Below are 21718 nucleotides of genomic sequence, written 5' to 3'. Positions count from 1 at the left end.
AAGAAACCATAAATTCATATTCTCTTATATATGGATTTTTTTTTAACCATCTCTTTTGCTAACAGCAGTAGATGATGTGACTAAATGACTCCTCTCTCTCTCATCTTTTTCTGACAGTCTCCCCTCTTTGATACACCTCCAACTGCATTGTCTGTATTTCCCTGGACTTTATAATCTGTTTTAGAGCTTAAATTACAACCCCAAGATGTAAAAACACCATTCCTCTCTGTCTTGTTCATTCCTATCTTAAAAACATGTTAAAAAAAGTTTGCATATAATCATTTAGGGAAGGCAATACAGAATATAAATCCTCTGCTAACATAAATTTCAACTGCAATCTGTTTATTTCAGTGAAATTATGGCTGGGGATCAGCTTCCTGGTAGATCATGTTCTTCCAGCCTTTCAAGCAGATGTATAGGACGTATATCTTCCGTGATCACCCTATAATGGAGTGATTATACTATAACCTTTAGTAGAAGCCAAAATATACTCAGGAGTATACTCTCAATTGACTCCTGTCAAAAAGAAAGGGTTGTGTAAATTTGAAGACAAATAGACATAAGCAGCTATCACGTGAAGGGACAATATCAAAACAGATTGTTTCTATACTTTGGTTACATGCAGTCATCATGTAAAAACCAGAAGATTTAGACTTTAAATGAGTTACCACCCCTTTTAATGGTGAATGAGAACTTCTGGCTGGTGTGTAACATCGATAGTCTCTATAACTTTAAAAAGGTGGTTTATTTAATTTGTACAGTATGAAGTGTATTTTATGGTTTAAAATGTTATAAGCCCTACATTAAATTGCTTCCATAGTTCACAGAAATTATTCCAGTTCTTGCCATTGTCACACATTGTTGGTGGTAGCGTTTCCAAGTTGGTTCAAGGGGTGTGTTTTGGTCATCACTGTATGTGTGAGGTCACGTGGAATCAGGGACTGCCCTGTCCTTCAAAACACAGCTTCATAAAATGCCTCTAGCTGGGAATTTTTATGTTATGTGAGTCACCAAGAGCTCAAAACTAAAGAAAGTTCAGTTCAGTGCTTTCTGGACCAGGAGGAATGTGCTCGACTGGCCCACAGCCGTTCTTCACTGAGGATCCTCGAAGTAATTAATAATCCTGCCTCACTTTGTCCTCATCAGAGATATCTCAGGCCCAGCTCCATTACACATTTTAAAGTCTCCTCTCCACAGCATGGAAGTGCAATGGTTAGATATTAGAATATATCTAATATGGAAAAGAGGACAAAGCGAGTAGGCCCCTGCGAGGCTGCTGCAGCTGCTGGTTGGGGCGGTGCAAACAGGTAGACCAGGTGTCTGGGATGTTTCTTCACCACCATTTCCAGGCATTCCCCTTCTTACCTCAGCAAAAGCTGCATTGTCGCCATATGGTTTTGTTTTGCCAAAAGGAAATCCGTCAAACCTACCCCACCTCACGGTAATTATTTCCCCACCGCTCGTCATCACCTCAAGGCTGACACAACAGGGATGTAGAAAGCCATCGCCCCGTGGGTGAAAACAGCCTCATTGTGTGCAAATCCCCAGCCCAGCTGCAGCAGAGCCATAAAAAGGTGAGGGTCGTTTTGTGAATTGGCTGAGAAAAGAACCTGCTACTGCCTGGAACCACGCTAATAAGGTTTTTAGTGTCCTAACACGGTTATATTTCATTCTAGTCTTTTCAGTCTGGAAATTGGAACCTGGGTTTTTACAACGTATTGATTTTTGAATGCTTGCATTATAGAATAAAGCCCCACACATGTACACATTGGGCCAAACCTCAGTGCCACACCGGTGTAAATTCATAGTCAATCTATTCATGTCAGCAGTGACTTCAGAGTTTAGCAGCTTTATTATAGCTTCTGGATTCTGTAATGATATGTTGATTTTTAAAAAATGTTTCTGATCTGACAAGGTCAGAAATATATGGTAAGAGTAAAAACAGCATATAAGAGACTTAAATAAAATGTAAACCCTATTTTATTAAATAAATATAATATACTGGATAGAACAGAAATTAAGCTGTTCTCATTTCAAAAACAAAAAAGAAGCAACAAATGAACAGAGCTGACAGTCACTTTCCATTTTTCATTTAACATTCTTCATGAAGTGAAAAACCTAATAGTACTTAATACAAAATGTTTCCTTGTAAAACAGTAGTTACATATAAGTTTAGCAGGTTTAATTTCTTTATATTTCATTGCTGCACTGCCTTTTTAATATAGTTTACAAATGCACTATCTAAATTTAGTGAGTAATGCAATAGTCAAAAGTAGTTATTATAATAACAAAGAATGGCCTTTAGCTAAAGCCAGAATTCTTTGCACTGGTGAAACAAGAGATATTAAATGCTGTAAATGAGACAGGCTTACTTTTTATTATTATTATTTACTTAAGGCTTGGAATAAAATTCTGAAGGCAATGGGAGGTTTCCTCTTCTCTTTGATAGTGCTGGATATCCAATTTCTGATTCAGGATACGGGATGTTACTGATGTATCATAATTCAGCCTGTTGCTTAATGAATAAAATTTTGTTTTCTGTGCTTCGCACTTTCCTGAGCTGCCCTACTCTGTTATCTAGGACAGGTTCAGATAACACAGCTTTGGGCCAGTCTGCGCTATGTCAAAATATTAGCATATTTTGGCCATTCTTATATTCCTCCCTTGGCACCTGCTGTAGGCTGCTGTCACCCGATACAGTGACGTTTCCATCTGATCTGCCCGTTCCTGTCCACTCTCGCACCCTCTGCTTTGAAGCAAGAGAGTCCCTGGCAATGCGCCTTGGAGCGAGCACTGCGACGTCTCTGCGGGGAGACTGTCCCTCTGGGACACCATTCCTTGTGCTCACAAGGGGTGGATTGTTCCTCTTACACAATGGGCTTGGGCTCCAATTATAAAGTACATCTTTGCTTTTGTAGGAAAGCACTCTTTATTTAGTCCAAGCTTTCCTTAGAACTTGTTCACAAGTTGTCAGACTATGTGCAGTCCAAAACGGTAGTAAAGGGAGTCACTGTTACCAAGAAATGGAGAAGATCTTGAATTTTCACAGTTTTTCACATCCTCCTCAGAGAGTCACAGTTGAGGGAGAGTCATTTGCAGTGACATAACCACATTAATTGAACTAACATTGTGGTAAAAACTCTCAGAACGGTAGTTAACTCTGACCATTTATGCAATTTTTAGCATTTTAGCTCTTTTTTTTTTTTTTTTTTTTTTTTAAGGAAAGTAATATTTTCTCACATTGCACAGGCCCTGCAATTAGGACTGATTTTAAGGAGGTAATTTCTTAGCTCCCAGCTAGACCGTGGCACTTGGGTATTAGGAAGAAAACTATCTCTAGATACTGCTCTTCTGGTCTAAGACACAACTAGGTTGCTCTACTTCTTAGATGGTTTGATTTACTAAGTCTCACACTTTCCTAAGGTTTTTTTCCCCCCTTGCCTTGTTTGGGCCTTTATTCTTTTATAATGTGTCAATCATAGCACAGTGCCAAAACCTGACCTGAAGATTAAACAGAGAAACTTAAAGACATGTTGAATCTGACTGTGGGGCCTCTCCTATGCGGGGCTACGCTGCAGCAAGGAAATTCTTCAAAGTGTGTTCTGTTTTCACTCTCCTCTAGTGCTGAGTGTCAAACATCTCTTTTTCTCTTTTCTTTTTATTTTTCCTCCTTTCCATGTGCTGTATCATTAGTGCCAATTCTGTTTGATCTGTGAGGAGAGCAAATTTCCTGCTTCTGCCTACAACACACTTGAGAACGTTTTTATTAGAGCCAGTAAGATGCACTAAGGAGAAAGGAAAAAAAAAAAAAAGAGTAAGAATGCGATTTATTTTCACATAGTACTCTCATATACAAAATGCAGCAAGACGAAGTAGTAGAGATGCCATGAGATATCACGGCAAGCTCCTCCTGCTGTGTTTCCCCAGAGGCCACGGCTCAGATTTGAGAAATGCTGAAATTCTGCCTCTGCTCTGTCTGAACTGGTCTTGAAAGCTGCTCCCTCTGAAGTTGGGCCATCTATGATGACGATGTAAAGGACAGTTTGTTTTTTCTCTCTGTAAAGAGGGGACATTGAGATTTCAGCTGCGTTCTTTCATTTCAGGATGTCGCTCTTCATTCTTCAGCATTTTGGGATTTCAGTGTTTTTCAAATATCCGTGATATTTGAATGCTCAAAGCTTGTAGCTGACTTCTATTGCATGATGGTGCCTCGGCACGGTTTCATGATTCCTGTGTGTCTGCAGAGAGTAAAAATCATCTTCCAGTTTGAACTGCTATAATGTGGATGGAAGGCAGGCTCTACGACGTCTCTTCACTTCAGGTGTCTACATCTACAGGCTAGTCACCATAAACTTCCTTTAAAGTCAATGAGAAAATAGAGGCAGTTCTAGGCAGTGATGTATCTACATTAGGATGAGTTGAGTCACACTCTAGAAGTGATATTTCTCGCTAACCATAAAGGAAATCTGTACAGACGCTCAGTCATAAACACCTGTATTTGGTCAAATAAATCTTACCCGCAGTGTCCTGTTTCTATACCTTATAAAGTTCACACAGAAAAAAAAAAATTTTAGTTGAGCAAAAGCTTTTTTGTTCTTCGGGACCCATGACATGAGGGAGCAAGGAGTGCAAGTCCAGGAGGCAGAGACATGCTGCTGTGGCTGTTCTGCTTCTGCCACCCACACATATACTGAGCTGTTTTCTACCTATAGAGTACTGCACTGTGCAGCCCCAGTGTGCCTTGTGCTGCGGAACATGCATAGAAGTAATGCATCGTTTCACATGTTAAGTTTTTATTTTCACTTGTTAAATTTTTTGCCAAAAACATTAGTTGAATTTTATTTCAGTTGAATTTTCTTGGAGAGTTTCACCTAACATAACTTCTTCTTTCCCAAGAATGAAATATGAAGTGCTCTCTTTATTATTTTCCATATTAGATATATTCTAATATCTAACCATTGCACTTCCATGCTGTGGAGAGGAGACTTTAAAATGTGCAATGGAGCTGGGCCTGAGATATCTCTGATTATTCCAAGAAAGATGTTAAACCAGCTTGGCTAAGTGAAAACTCACAGACCTTCACTGTAGAATATTCGTGTACAGAGGGGTGTAGCTGAGTACCTTCCCAGCAACTCCATTTTTTTAGCTGTCAACAACTACTACCACTACTGTGGTACTTAACATTGAAACTGAAAGAATTGTCTCTTGTGCTTATCATACCTCTGTGCTTCTGGTAACTAACTCGGTGGAGGAAAGTGGTAACTTGATTAAATGCAGAGGGTGAGAAACACAGATAGGAACAAAGGAAAAGAAGGATGTGGGTCAAGAATAAAGAAACTCTGAGGAGGCACCAGGAGTAGAAATAGGCAAATAGTAAGTGAAGATTTAACAGAATGATAGGCAGCTGGATGCACAAACGGGGTCAAAAGGGGGAAAGAAAAAAAAGAAGAAGGAAAATGAAGGGGAGGTGTATGGTGTAGGCTGAGGCAGGAGGCAGAAAAGAAAGCAGGATGTCAGGGCTAAGAAGAGAGAGATGCATCTCCTATTTCTAGAGCCACAGAACCTGAGCATGTCTCTGGCCACTAAACGTAAGCGTAAGCCTAACATTTTCTTAAGGGACGATTCAGGTCTGTAATAAAACCACGTCAATAAATACCATTTTTTTACTTGGTTATCTGAGGGTAACATTTCAATCTCAAGTTATTTCTGAATGCTCCCTTCGCATATAAATCTGTTCCCTCAGGTTTCCTTTTCCTGGTGTCTTATTAGATATGGCAGAATGCAAAGACCAAAATCCTTGTCAGTACACAGACCGAGACCAAATGCATTCTGTGTGCGCACATGAAAGCATGAAAGTGGGACAAATTCCCATACATTAGATGGAGAAGAGGTGTAGAAACATGTGGAGAGAAACTGAAATTACACTAAAAATGTGAACCTATAGATTATTTTTTATATTAAGAAGAAATAGAGGGGGTACATCAGTTTTATTTTTCATTCTTTTTGTAAAGTGGCAGTGCAGCCCTTCACAGGTCTCACTTGAGTATTTCATTCAAGTAAAAGCAAATTCAACTTTACTTCACACAGCTATGATGTCTTTGAAAACTGTTTCAATCTTTCCATCCTAAGAGTACACTGCCCGAAGAGCCAGCCTCTTAATAATACACTGCATGACTCCGGACAATACATATATCTTCGATCCAAAAAAATGTATAATGGCACTGGTTGAGATCTTTACACAGAAATAGAAAATAGCTTTTGCTCTCCTCTGGCGCAGTTTGATGTTATCCTGAATGCTTTCTTGTTTTAACACAGCTTCTTTCTTCTGTTTACTGGAACAAAATCTGATATATATTTTAAGAAGGCAAATGCAAACTGCACTTTTCTCTTTCTCCAGCATTCAAACAAAAACACTAGAAAATACTCCTCTTACCCAGATGAAAGCTTAGCCACTGTCACCATTCACTTTAGCACCTATATTTCCATTTCCTTCTCCACCACAACAAACACCCCTCTTGCCTTCTTCCTTTACACACCTTGCAGCTGAACTATAAATGAGCTCCAGATGCATGGGCTCGGTAACCCGTTTTTCCTAACCCAAAGGCTTCCTAGGAAAAAGAGATTATGTTCCCTAACTGAGCACCACTGTAGCCGTTGTCTGGAGAGTTTCCTATCGCTAGAATAACTGCTACAGAACTACTCAGTTTTTACAGAAATCTGTTCGTAGGAAAGCAGCGTGTCAGTGACTTGCACGCCACCTCCACAAGCACAGCCTGCAGGCACTCCGAAGGGGCTGGAATCATGCAGGGTATTTCGTGCAGGAGAGCAGAAGCCATGACAAATTTGGGTACCTTGTCAAGGTCTAGAGAAACTGTTTGCAGTCTGGATTCAGATTGGTCTTTCCTGATTAAAGAGCAGCCACCTGACTGCATGCCCTAGCTAGTAGAGTTGATGCTGGACAGTCCACTATAGTATCTGAACGGTGTTTTGAACTTTGCTGCAAGAGAGATGCCAGGAGTATAATTTAGCAGGCCATTCTGCCACGTAAGTTACTACCCATCTTCAGTCCAGTTCTTCTGCGCGATGGCATGCAGGGACTGCTAACTGTGTCCAGATTTTGGAATTAAGATTACCATGCCTTTAAATTAGTGCCTTTCCTCTTCAAAGTGCCTAGTGTGGAAACGGCCCTACCACCACGTAAGCAAATGGCAGAGCTATAGACCACAGTGGCACAGGGCATGGCCTTTGGTGCCCTTCTTCATGGTGTGGAGACATGGGGTGCCTTGGGATGCTCACAAGTGGGGCTGAGACATGGCCTGTTTGAAATGGGGTTTGTGGCTGGGAGGTGGCACCGGTGCAGGAGGCACCACAAGGGATGGTCAGGAAGAGGTTTGTACCCTGGCAACTGTGAAGGAAACATCCATTAAGAGGAGGTTGGGAGGAGGGTTGAAGAGGGGGAAAAAGGTCTTTATTTCAGATATGTTTGGTATTTGATTTCCTCTGTTCCCTCTTCTTCTTCTTCAGTTGTTTGAGCTGTCTACTTTTTAAGGGGAATTTATTGCACAAATATATAGTTTAGTCACGATCCTTCTCAGGTTGCCAAGGTAGAGGAGATAATCACCATCAAGATGTCCATGTTATTCATGGGATAAATCTTAAATAAAATTCCACATCTAGCACTGGTATTTGTAAACAAGGTAAATTTACTTCCAGTAGTAAATGAAAGGATGTCTGCTTTGGTCTGAATGCATTCACTTTCAGGAGTAAAATAGTTTTCAGGTAAAGGAGTAGTACGCTAACAAAGTGAATTTTTGAACAAAAATTAAGGGGGCTGAGGAGGTGGATGTAGGAAGCCTTCAGCCTATTAACCTGCCCTCTATCCTTTAGCAGGACTTAGAGGTGACCTTGCTTTCAGCAGATGAGCCAAGAAAACCAACATATAGCCAGATACACATGCATTCCTGCTTTAAGCTCTTGAAGTTTACAGCTTCCTCTGCTTCCCTTCAAAGTTTTTCCTGCATCTTAATAATCACAGAGGTGACATAAGCTCTGCTTAATAACACCTTTGACTGAGATATATATTAAGGGAAATGTATTCAGTCCCAGTTCACCTCTGGTCTACTGCAAGTCTTTATTTATTACCAGTCTGTTTCCAAGCTAATAAGTCTTATAAACTAAATTTGATTTTCTTAAATAACCTATGAATCTTAAGATTCAATTGGAAGCTTTTGAAGCTTTACGCCACATAACTGGAGCTGATCTCTTATTCTTTATTTTTTAACCTACAGGTCAAGCAATTATTACTTTCTGTCTCTTACTGTGATTTTGTGCAAGTCTGGTTTAGCCTTCTGACTGTTTTGTTGGTGGATTGAGCTTTTCTATAGCTCTACCTAATACATTTCTAAACCAAAGAGTAAAACATTCCTAAATTAAAATGCATAATTTGCCAAGAAAACTTTTAATACAAATATTGATATTTTCCAACTAAATGTAATAAAGCTATAGTCCGGTCTGATGCTGGTTTCCATCATTCTGACTAGACCAAAAATTAAAGACACTAGTTTCTGTTGGCTTTAAAACAAAGATCCAAAAATTAAATCAATTTTCTCTAAAAGCAGGTTCCAAAATTTTTTTTCAATACAAGAATAAATCATTTTCTTTTCATGATTGGATTATGTCATGGTTGTAAATGTGGCCACTCACATGAAAACATGTGATTTAATGTGTCTGGCACCCAAAGAAATAGGTTTCTGTGCTAAAGCTGCATGGGCTTTTAGTGGAGGAAGGACTGGATTAACAGGGGCAAATGATGTTTATTGTTCTGTAATCTGCTTGTGTCACCTGACTTTTTGGACGACAGCCAGATAAGAATGTGGTGAGAAGCAGCTGGTGAAGGTCGTCTCACCTGCCCTTTTTTGTCTTATGGCTTTTACCTGGCAGGTGCTTTGTTGTGCTGGATGGAAGTTGTGTGCTCTGGACTGACACTGAGCAGACGGCTGTGTCTCTTTGTGTCACGTGCCTTTTTGTTTTGCACCTTCCATTCTTCTTGTGTGTGTGCACATGCACCTGTCTTCACAAACATATACATGCATGTATATATATGTATACATTTACATGCATATATATATATATATATATATATATAAAGCATGCGTGTGTACACGAAATTTGTGTAGGGCTTGGAAAGCAGTGTTGCATATTGACAGAGTATAGCATAGAAGATGAAAAACTCATCCCTGAGATGTTTTGTGACCAGTGGTAGTTAGAAAAGTAGCCTCACGGTGGGACAGACTCTGCTGTGCATAGCAGATAGGAAAGATTAGCAAAAATAAATGGGCTAGTGGTGACAAGAAAAGCAAGATGATAGAACCACTAGGTAGGAATAGAAAACAACATGGTATTACTTTTTAGCTTGTTCTCATTTATACTGATCCGTAAACTGCACAGTGCCTGAAGATATACTGGGTATTCTGGAGACACTTTCCAGAAAGAGTATACAAAATATATATAGGTGTCGCATAACCAATAGGATTTGCATTGAAATGATGGTGAAGTAAAAATAATATTGTAACAGTAAGACCATAAGCACACTTAGGGTTCTTGTGCTCATGGCTCAGGCTTTTTGCTTGAGGCAAAATCTTTTCAGGGACAGTACAGGAAACATGGATGTTGGAGAGACAAACCCATGTAAATGAAGAAGTGGAGTATAAGTAAGGAATGAACAAAAATGTCCAGGGCATAGAAAATCAAAGTGGTGATAATGAGAAAACGGGGAAGTGGAATTACCTGAAACCATACTCAACAGGTTGTGGTGAAACCCAGACTGACAAAGAGGCAACATTTGTAACCAACCTAGTGGCAACTAGAGTGGTGCTGGGGTGGACCGTGTGGCAGAGGACCTTTTTCACAGGGGGGCTATGTATTTTCCCACATTAATTACTGCACGGAATTAAAGGACTACCTGACTCCAGCTGGACAGGTTGACTAAGCCAATTTGTGGAGCTTTGCTTACTTTGAAGATGAAGGAGAACATGGTGACTGTGGAGCAGGAGTCATGACATAGGCAAGTGAACAAAAGGCAGGAGAGAAGAAGTTGCTATAATGATGAGACAAGCAGGAAATAATTTTAAGTGGTGAACCAGGCAGTGTATGGTCAAAAGGGAAGCATATGGGAGAAGGTTGAAAAAAAAAAATTCAAGTAATTCAAGTTCAAAGGGTGGATTTTTATATGTACTATAAATGCATGCAGTGCAACAAAGAAAATAGGAGAAATAAAAATATATGAATCCAGAGAGTATCTGAAAATCACATCACATCTGATCAGACTTGACCAAACCATACAGAAGATACAAAACTTAGCATCTAAATGTGAAGACTGACACTTTCAAAGAGACAGAAGTAGATGGAAAGGGAGAAAAGAACTTTTTTGTAAAGGGAATCCTTTGAATCTCCATGGTACAAACTGTATGTTGCTCAGAATGTTTTAAAATATATTAACCAGTTGCATATGGAATTTCATACCCTTTACATTGTCCCTAGCGTGTAAAAGGATAAGAAGACATACAGATCTTCCTAACAAAGGATTTCCCATCCTAATGAGGACACTGTATTTCCACAAGGCTGGTTATCCCATTTTCACCAGCCTGTTGTAGAGGAAGACGCTGATGAATAGGCAGGGCCAAAGCACATGGTACTTGATCTCCTCCCAGCCACCTCACCATCCCCCAGGGACTATTGCAGCCCAGGTGCAAATTAGAGCCTCTGAAAAACAGGAGAGGCCCAGAAGAGCAGGTGGGATTTATGTGTCCAGAAGGGAAAAAAAGGCTGTTCAAATAACACATCTGTGTTTCTGTCAGGTAGAATACAATGAGGAAAGCCCTAATCCGCCTTCCAAGGCAATCTGAATCAGGTCTTGGTAGAAGATCTAAGCAACTCCAGATATTCAAATGCAGAAAGTAAACAGAGAAAGATGATATTTATCTGATGATTTGGAGGAAATAAAGCTCAAGATACTGATGAGATATATTCAGTTTTAGGCAAATTTTACTTCCACTTGAATCACTGGGAGAGCCTTACTGCCTGAAAGGGGATTTAGAATATTAAAAAACAACAGTTGGATCATGAAGACGTAAAAGTCACTGGCGCATGTTTTTAAACATTACATGAAATGTTAATCCTGGGAACTCAGAAGTTTCTCTGACTTTGGTTCCAAAAAGCTGTTGGGAAACCAATCATGAAGTTGTATTTATCCAAACACCTTATTTCCTAATATTTCTGTATCCATCAGGATTCTCAGAGCTAAAGTACAAGTCTTTTGCTAGAGCTTCCAGGACTGTTCTTAGATCTTTGTATCTGCAAGATCTGAACCGTGCTTTCTAAAACCACATAGCGAGTTTTTCTGGCCTTTTTTTTTGGCATGCAAACGCTTCTCAGTACCAGTCTGACAGAAATGTGAGCTAGATGCTATTTCAAATCATCAGCTCAAGTGTACAACACTTCTGTAAGAGAAGATAAAACTTGAGTAAATTTAAAAACATTTGACATTATTGTAGCCTTGGATTTTACTATCTCACTACTTCCCGGGAGTAAGCAAGGGCAACCGGTCTCTACATATTCCTCTTACCTAATCTGTTCTGAGTACTAAGTGATAGCTACGTAATATTATAAAGTCCTTGGAAAAAGATGAATGTTAAGTATTGTTAGAGGAAACAAGTAACTGTTGTATTTAGCTTTGGCAGAAACACAAATGCATTTTTAATATCTTTTTGTTTCATCTAAACCCATTAAGGGAGCTTTTCCTTTTCTGTCTGTCAAAAGTACAGTCTGCATTTTGCATCACGATAACATGAATTCTACAGAATCTTTACAATTAGTGTAGCTTGGCATTGCTGCAAATTGTACAGGAGCTGACAATTCTGTTGCTTTGTGTTGATGGATGGCTAAGCAATTCAAAACAGTATGGCTTTCAAATAAGAAAATGAAACATGCAATCAACATAAAACAGAGTTAGTGCCTTAAAATATAATGTAGCAGAACCTTTAACATTTTCACTTTTTTTTCCTCAGTTTTGCAATGTAGCAAGGGACTGCCACCTGGCAGAATCAGGCTGCAGAAGTCACCATTCTCACTTCACATTCTAGGTGCATGGGCTGCAGAAAGCTCCCTTTGTTCCTTCCTCAAATGTGAATTAACAGTAGCAGCTTTTATAGCTCTGACACTGAGTGTGAGCCATAACAAGAGAAAGCATGAGATGCTAGTGTACTCTGAGGCAAAATTATGCGTTGCAAGAAGATATGCATTTTAAAAATGTATATGTAATTTCAAAATAAAGCACAGAGATTTAAATTAAAAAATCGAAGTGCCTGGAAACTGAGATTTACCAGATAAAGGGAAAAAAGTTTACAGATTGGGAAAGAGTGAAGACAAGAGGGAATTAAAAAATGAAGCTCTGTGAAAATTGTATGGATACGCTTTCTGCTCTCCTGCATCTTTTAAGACGCTCAGCTTCTCAGTTCAGATGATCATCAGTTCCTATCTCATAGTCTAAACCAATTACATGCATTAGAAAAGCAAGGCCAGATCCCATGCTCTGCTCGCTGGCATTGCTCTATTGGCTTTGGTGGCACCAGGCCAATGACACCATCTGAAGCCCCAGCTGAAGGCAGAGTGCAAGCCCATTGGCGTGAGGCTGGCACCAGGCTAGTGCGGCCACACGGCCCCTCTGCCTCGCAGAGCCAGCGCTGGGAAAGAGAACCTGGGTGTGCAGAAGAGCATGTAAGTCAGAGATGATGAAGCAGTAGCCTCAGCTTTCTTACATTCCTTGTCCACCACCACAAGTTTTTGGGTGCATAGTGTTGTTGTGGATGATGGATAATACTGAAGTATAGAATCATAGAATTATTTTGAGACTCTCAGGATCACTGGGTCCAACCATAACCTAATTCTAGTACTAAACCATGTCCCTAAGAACCTCGTCTAAATGCCTTTTAAACACCTCCAGGGATGGTGACTCCACCACTTCCCTGGGCAGCCTGTTCCAGTACTTGACAACCCTTTCTGGGAAGAATTTTTCCTAATATCCAATCTAAACCTCCCCTGGTGCGACTTGAAGCCCTTTCCCCTCGTCCTATCACTTACTACTTGGGAGAAGAGACCAACCCCCTCCATGCTACAACCTCCTTTCAAGTAGTCATAGACAGTGATAATGTCTCCCCTCAGCCTCCTTTTCTGCAGGCTGAACAGCCCCAGTTCCCTCAGCTGCTCCTCATCAGACTGGTGCTCCAGGCCCCTCATCAGCTTCATCACCCTTATCTGCACTCTGTCTAGTATTTCAATGGCCTTCTTATGATGAGGGGCCCAAAACTTCCCTTCCCTTCCCTTCCCTTCCCTTCCCTTCCCTTCCCTTCCCTTCCCTTCCCTTCCCTTCCCTTCCCTTCCCTTCCCTTCCCTTCCCTTCCCTTCCCTTCCCTTCCCTTCCCTTCCCTTCCCTTCCCTTCCCCATCAAAAGGAGCGTGACCAGCACATCCAGGGAGGTGATTCTGCCCCTCTGCTCTGCTCTTGTGAGACCCCACCTGGAGTCCTGCATCCAGCTCTGGAACCCTCAGCACAAGAAAGACATGGACCTGTTTGAGAGGGGCCAGAGGAGGACACAAAAATTATCAGAGGGCTGGAACAGCTCTGCTGTGAGGACAGGCTGAGAGAGCTTGGGTTGTTCAGCCTGGAGAAGAGAAGGCTCTGGGGAGACCTTACAGCAGCCTTCCAGTACCCAAAGGGGACCTACAAGAAAGCTGGAGAGGGACTTTTCACAGGGGCCTGTAGTGACAGGACAAAGGTTAATAGCATTAAACTGAAAGAGCATAGATTTAGATTACATATAAGGAAGAAATTCTTCAGCATGAGGGTGGTGAGGCACTGGAACAGGCTGCCCAGAGAAGCTGTGGATGCCCCATCCCTGGGAGTGTTCAAGGACAGGTTGGATGGGGCTTTGACCAACCTGGTCTAGTGGAAAGTGTCCCGGCCCATGGCAGGGGGGTTCGACTAGTTGATCATTGAAGGTCACTTCCAACCCAAACTGTTCTATGATTCTGTAAGCTAAATAAACAAGCAACAACGCAGAACTCCCACACTGAGAGAAGGGAGGGGGAGAGAGGGGGAGAGAAGATGAAAAAAATGTAGGAAAAGAGTGAATTTACTCTCCACAATTTGAATCTCTGGTAAATAGCGTGTTGCTATTTTAATTTCAGTCCAATCTGATTCAAATTATATGCTTTCACATTATATGACTGCCTCGCAATCAAGTGTTTATCTTTGTACCCCATGTATTTTGTATACACGCTGAAGATGAAGCTTTATTCCATGCTTATCCATTACTGGATTAAGAGCTGGGGGAAGGAAGGGTGAAGATGCTTACACTCAGTGTTTTGATGACTCATTTTACACTGAAAAGTTGCCAGATATGCATCATTTCCATTTGCTGGGAAGTGCTGTTTCAGTCAACTGAAATTCTTTTTGATCTAGGGTGGGGGTCTTCAACCTACAAGCAAATGGAGACCACATGGTAATTATCCTCATGTTGATGCCAAAGCCAAAAATGCTGCTGTTTTAAAATAGCAGAACCAAAAGAAGAGAAGCCGTGCAGCTACAATCTGTTTACATCTGGAGTATAATGAAAGAGGAGGCGAAGACCACAAAGTAGATGAGATGAAACAAGAAAAATTAACATGTATCTTCTTCAAGTGATCAAAACCAAAGTCAATAGCACTAAAGCACCTGAGTATCAGTACTGCCTTAAGTACACTAATACTAAATAAAAGTTTGCAAAGGTAATTTAAGTAGCTGGGAAACCAGAGCACTTTCTGGTTTGGAAGGAATACATGGATTTTACATAAGCTCTGTTCTTCCCACTATCTTACAGATGAAGATCAGATACTTGTCAGAGATCTGATTTCAAAGAATTTCTGAGGCATTTTTATCGCACTACTTTTTAAAGAGGTGGAGCTGCTAGTGGTTTTATAATGGAAACATTTGCTATTTACGGGCTTTCATTTAATTGCTTAATTGCTGCTTCAGAATGCAAAGGACTGCAATTTGAGCCAAGAGTAATTTTTCTCAAAGAAAATATTTATTAAAATAAAAGCAAACTTTCACCATAGCATAGCAGCTGGAAATTGAAGCAGAGCTGGCTAAGGAAACAGACTGCTCAGCCACACTGGAACAAGAAAACAAAGGAGATGTTTCTTTGAGTTCCTCCCTACCCCCAACAGCCCATCCTTAATTTTAGTGGCTTTGTAGGAAGAAATCTCAACAGTTTTCTACCTCTTCAGGAATGTCCATTAATACAGACTTTAAACTCCTCAGGGGAAACATATTTTCTCTTAATGATTAAGAACAGGTCAGAGAAAGGATTTACAGTGTTGCCTAAGGTACATACGTGCTTAGCGAAATTCAGAAAGATCTAAATGGGTGCTGTGCGTAGCTTCTTTTGACCGTATTGTCTTACTAGGTGCCTTGCCCATCAAAAATACATATGTAAATACACATGTAAATTTAGCATGTGATTGCAGTAATATTCTCGTGATTACCAGCTAACAAAAAAATCATATGAATCAGGTATTCAATGCAGGGTAATAATTTGTACGGCTAGCATTGTCTAAAAAAAAGTCTTCTCTGTTTGGATTCCTAGTTTGACAGTTTATAGCTGCCTGTACATATTAGAGATAACAGGAGGAAAAAATAGATGTATGGAAATCAGACACATGTTATAGAGATAGAGCTATCTTATTTCACAAGGCTACCTTGCTAGATGATCTTTTCTTGGCTCACATCTCATGTGACACACACGCATGTGAACACCCAGCCATGATGGACTTGATTTTGAATTCCTCGCATCCTCAGCTGGCGTTCAGCTGAAGAATACAGGTGATTCCAGACCCGTTGTTCATTGCTTCTCTTCTCTGGAGAGCTTGATTTTCAAAAACTTGTGGAGGGCTTATCTTCAGGCATGGGAAGCAGAGGTAGTGTGCCCACTTGTTAAAGAAGCATTTAACACACCAGTACAAAGAGCTCTGGTAGTATATTAAGAGGTATCCTGTACATCTTTGCTATAATAGATTCTAGGAATGAACAAATTGACATTTGAAGAGCCTAGTGGGTCATCTAACCCATCCGTGGAATATGCAGAATTAATAACCACGGGCCCTTGGATATTATCCTAAGAATAAGCTCAGGAACAATAAATAATTTGTAGTCCATTTGTAGTTGCAAGTCTTTCGTTCTTACAGATACATTTGGAACAAGAACAGAATTTAATAGTGCAAGAAGCACAATAAGAACAGCAGCAAAAAGCTCCTCTTCTGTGTTATCTTTGGACACAATTGTCTGTGCTGAGCTCCGCACAACTCAGCCAATTCCCATTCTTGCACATTCAGGCATGAAGTTTAAATTCTCAACAGACCATTATAAGCTCTCAGTGAAGTTGGTGTAAATCCAGAGTAGCTCCAATGATGTCAGTGAATAAAGTTACTCTGAATTTACTGCTGTGTAACTGGGAGTGGATTCTGATCTCATCCACTTAATTCTTTCTGTAAATTACTAGGCCAAATCCTGATGGCCTCACATAGGCAAAACCTCCTGGTTTTCATCAGCAGAAATTCTGACTGAGCAAACAGTCTTAGGTTGCCCTTTAATCTCTTCTTATTTTTGTAGCTTAACCATGCACTCCTAACAACTCCCTGCATCAGCACATCATTCTTTTTGGAGACTGTGGCAACAGCAATTGAGGATGTAGACACTGGAGATTATGAAAGTAATTTTCAAGCTGTGTTGCCACCAAAAGAGCAGAGGTGCTTGATAGGCCAGTGCTTGCTATGTCACCATCCCCCACCTCCCCTAAAGTGCTGGGAAATTTTCTGCTTGATATCAGATCTGTGCCCACCTCAGAAAAATTCACCCTTCATTTCTGCTTCTTCATTATTCTTCATCTCTCCAAATGTTACCCAGGTGTGCCACATGACTACTGCTGTGGCACAGCAATGCAAAGATTGGCAACCTAAAATTCAGTTTTTCCAACAGAGCTTATCTGCAACCAGCTGACAAAGTCCTGAACTCCAATGTGCAGCCTGACCCCCCGCATCAGAGAGTAATATGTCCCCTAACTGCATCCCTCAAAAGCCTTTTCCTCCTGGAAGCAAGCTCGAAATTGCAGTGCATCCAAAATGAAATAGTAAGCTCCTTGGGCTTGTACTCTGAAGTGCTTTTACAATTGTAGGTGCTGCAAAAGAGATGTTTTATACTGTAAAATAATTATTTTCATGAGAGTTTTATGTTAGAATAATTTCCTCCACTTCATTGCTATCTGCAGGGGGATCTCTTTTCATTAATTTTATAACAATAGCCTTATTGCTCAGTGTTTTTATTAGATCTAAAATTGGTATAAAATGAAAGATGTTTACAGTTTCACCATACAGAAAATGGAAAGAAAGACCTGAAATGAGTACAAAGAAAGGATATCAAATCTAGCTAATTACTATCTGTAAAACATGTAGGTTTGCAACAAGAAAGTGGTGCAGGTAATAATGGATCATAAAGGTGGAATAACAGCTAGATATAATACCCTGCATGCAGCATTAAAACTATCTGAAAAACAGAAAACCAAAGGACACTAACAATTTGCCACGGTAACGTGTCTTTCTAATGCATTGAACCCAAAATTTTACTTAAAGAAACAAAAAATTCTTCCTAAAGATGGGCCTGCAACTTTGTTCAGATTCTCACAGTATGGTTAAATGAATTGACTGGCCACAGCCCAAACCACTGTGACTGGGGATTTAGGGAAACATGGCAAAGTCACTCTTTTTCCTTGCTTAAATTGTGATAATTTGGTGTTGAAAAAATGCCTCTCGCTGTGTCTCGAACTCTGTTGCCATAATGATTGATGATTACAAAATCGTTGATTGCAACATCTGGAATGTTTTGTTATGTTTAGTTTTAAATGTCTCTGAACTGAAGGGCAAAAGAAAGTTTTCTATCATGTCACGCACTCAAGCCTTAGATCTGTGGTAAGATGGTCCCAAGCTCTTCCAAAAATGAAAATTCACAGTGCTGAAGAAGACAGAGCGGACCAGAGAAGCAATCCCACATGTCAGGGTGCATCCAAACTATTCTATGATTCTCTGTTCCAGGCTATCAAAAGCATGAGGCCTCTGCCAATGGGCCTGTCACCAAAATGTTTGGAGTGATGCCATTTCTGTGTAGACATCTGCAACTGTATTAGGATCAAGTGGCGCTCATAATTTTGTACACAGGGGTGGGTTACGGCATGACCATGGTCATTCCCATCTATTTGCAGCTGTACTTGGGGGTGTAGCAGTGCGGTGCTGGCGGGATTTTGCCCATCCCTCTGGAGCAAGCAAAGCGCCAGCAGCCAACACCTGCAGCCAGGGCTGCCTGCAAACACCCCAAAGCATCGGCTGTTCATAACGAGGACAAGCGCACCCTCTAGGATCCCACTGATGCAGTTTAAGCATTGCTTAATCAAAAAGAAGCTATTTCTTAGCTTCAAGAAAATGTTGCTGGTTTTCTCTTTGTTCTTGAAGCTGCAGCTGGAGGTGAATTTGTTTAAATATCTTTGTCAATTATTCAGTGAAACAAAGGGCAGATAAGTCTAGAAGGGAATTGCTGACGCCTTTCTTAGTCTTCCTTCCAAGGAAAACCCTTTTCCAATGCAGTACGTAAAGGATTGCTGTGCTAGTTTAGACAGTTTTGCAACGCCAGGGCTGAGCTGGTGTCAACAGCAGATGACAACAGCCATCTTGAGAGCCTCTTGTATTTCCTTTACAGAGTCTTCGCTTCTGGAAAAAGATTTAAGATTTGCAATTCAGCTATGATCTTACTTAATCTGACTGAGTGACTAGACTGAAGTCAGAGGTGCTGCATTTACAATTGCAGCTTTGAAGTAACTGGCCTTTGCAAAGCAGAGATAAAGATGCTGATGCTTGTCTGAAAGTTTTGGATATTTTTAATTATTTTGCTCATGAATGTAATCATTTTTTATTCACACTGGATGACAGAAAAGATATATCTGGCTTTTTAATACCAACACTAGAAGAATATACTTTCAGAATGACAGTCTAATTTTATTTCTTGACATGCTTTTTATTTAGGGAATGATATATATCTAGCCCACTCAGCACCTGCTGTCTTCAGACACACCAGCCATTTATGTCAATTATTTCAGGTTCCCCTTTAGGCTCTGAAGAGCAGTTCTTCCACTTCAGAATCCCCTTCTGCCCTCACTCAGTTTTTATCAGATTCTCATCTCAAATTCCTTCTGCAGTCAGTGTGCTGGAGAGGTCAAGAAATAAGGAGCAGACTGGTTTCTGTGCTGCTGAGATACCCCAAGGAGCTCTAGCTCTGGAATTCAGGCTCTGGAAATATGTCGTTCCTTTCCTTTCATTTCATCACATGTTCCTATTGGTTTAATGAAGTGTCCAAAATTCAGTTGCACCAGCACACCAGCTGGCTTTGCCATAGTGCAATCATCGCGAAGATCACACACATCTGCAACAATGATGACTTCTGAAGTAATCTAAAGCTATTTTTGACAAGTTTGTTCAAAACCAAACAAGGACCATATTTTTTTTTTTCTTTATGGAATTTTAGGAGGAATTTCTTCCAGTTATAAATTGAAAATTACATTAAATGTTTCAGCTTGACAAACCAATGCACGTTCATAGCAACTAGTATTAAATAAGAACAACTTTTGCAAAGGACTCTGGTGACATGAGTTGATTCATGGAGAGCTACAGGAACCAAGATTGTTTCCTGCTCTTCTACCGTAATGTTATCAGCTCCCAACTATACAAACCACCTGCGTGCTGACCCTGTGGCACCACAGCTATGGATTTGGGCTCTTACTTCAGACATGCAATTTTGGGAACGAACGCTCATAGCGACCCCAGTTTCTTGTTTTACTTTAGAGGGTCTTTAGTCCTGCCCCTCATGCATGAGGTCAGCGGACAACATCAGCCTATGTACGTGCTTTGGGGCACAGATTATTATCCCAAAACGAGGTAATAACACAAAACATTGGTGTTGTGACTACATGTAATTTAAGAACATAATTTCAATTTTTCCATGGAGCAGTAAGTGCTGGTAATTCTTTCTAAAATAAATCCTAAAAGTTAAACAATATTTCTCTGAAAATGATTTATCATTGTTATTCTACTTGTAGAATTACTTGCTGTAACCTGCATTAGAGAAGCACCAAGGGCAGATCTGTATTAAGTCGCTCTGACTGTTGTGCTCAGCAGGCATTTACAGCTGCTCGTCCTCAGCTAGCTCTGGGTTCTTCTAGCATATTTTTGGATGAGCTGGGTGCATAACTTTAAAAAGAAAACACTTGCCAGACCACACATAATTTCATTTTTGCAGCCCTTATGTTTAATAAACTATTACTTCTTCCACAACACTGTAATATTTTCCACAACACTTCACTTTTCCAAAGCATTGTCCAAACCTCCTCTGGGCTCTGTAGCAGCCAGTACTGAAATTCTCACATGATTTATTTTCCCAGGCACCTTTAGTCCTCTCATGGATATTAAAAGAGCTACAGTTTTAAATATACGCATGCATAAAAAAGAAATTTTTTTTTGACAATTACAGAAAAGACCTATTTGCATTTCTTTCTTACATATGGTTCACTAATTTAGTACGGAGTTAACTTAATATCCTGTGCATTTCCTTATGCAAGGATATGTCTTGTTTTGCCTTTGATTTCCTACTTAATCCATGTTAAAACTAGTGGGTTTTCAAACAATGATGACACAAAAAAACTGAATTTGATTGTGCTTCTTGGAAGATCTGTCCATCAAAGAATGACCACATGGCATTGTTGTTCTTCTGCCCTGTGCGTATAAGGATACACAAAGCAAAAAAAAAGGAAATACAGATGCTGAAAGTACTATGCTATGCCAGCTATTTGGACTGTAAAATTTCATTTTAGATATTTTCATAACTGTATTTATAGGCAGGAAAAGTTAGTACTTGTTTTTAACAAAACGTTAAAAATAACTTTAATAAAAAGCAGTGTTAAGTATGGCACTTCAAAGTAAACTTTTTAAGAATTGTAGTGTCTAGAATTAGACACATTAATTTTTTTTTTTTAAATCTCAATTTCCAGAGTTTATAAAAACCAGTATCCACCATTCATTTCAGGCATGTCTGAAATTTTCCAAGACTGTATGAGGAACCTCCACATAAGTGCAGAGGAAACTGCCAGCCTTTTATCACCGAATTCTGATTTGTCTCCAAATTCCCATTACTTGGGAATGCCATGTAAAGTACTAATTACGTAAGATTAACTTCTACTCTAAGAAGTTAAGGTTCTAAGCAACTAAAGGTTTTAAGAGGTTCTAAGCAACAAAAAACCACTTCAGTGACTGTACTTGAATGTAGTGACTGGCCTGAGAATGTATGTATCTTAAGTAGTACTGAGCAAGCAATCTCACAGACGCATAGAACTGTTTGTTGGAAGGGACCTCGGAGGTCATCGAGTCCTCCCTCCCACTCAAAGCCAGCAAGTTCCTTCCTTCCTGATGTCTGTGTCTGATGAAAATAATACAGCAGTTCCTCTCAAAAAACTATGCAAACGGGAACATCTGAAGTTTCGGTTGGGTTGCTTCTCCACATCATGGGATGAGATCAGCCCCTTTGTGTGAGT

The 21718-nt window shown here is 40.1% G+C and overlaps 1 long non-coding RNA gene across 1 annotated transcript in view; it reads right to left on the bottom strand.

The window, feature by feature from the left end:
* Positions 1-21718, bottom strand: part of LOC110358824 (uncharacterized) — a 53417-nt gene that overhangs the window by 8339 nt on the left and 23360 nt on the right. The window lies entirely within an intron of this gene.

The sequence above is a fragment of the Columba livia genome, chromosome 1, assembly GCF_036013475.1.
Source record: "Columba livia isolate bColLiv1 breed racing homer chromosome 1, bColLiv1.pat.W.v2, whole genome shotgun sequence".
Lineage (NCBI taxonomy): Eukaryota > Metazoa > Chordata > Aves > Columbiformes > Columbidae > Columba > Columba livia.
Note: the sequence above shows the minus strand (reverse complement) of the source record. Positions and strands in the feature narration are given on the sequence as shown.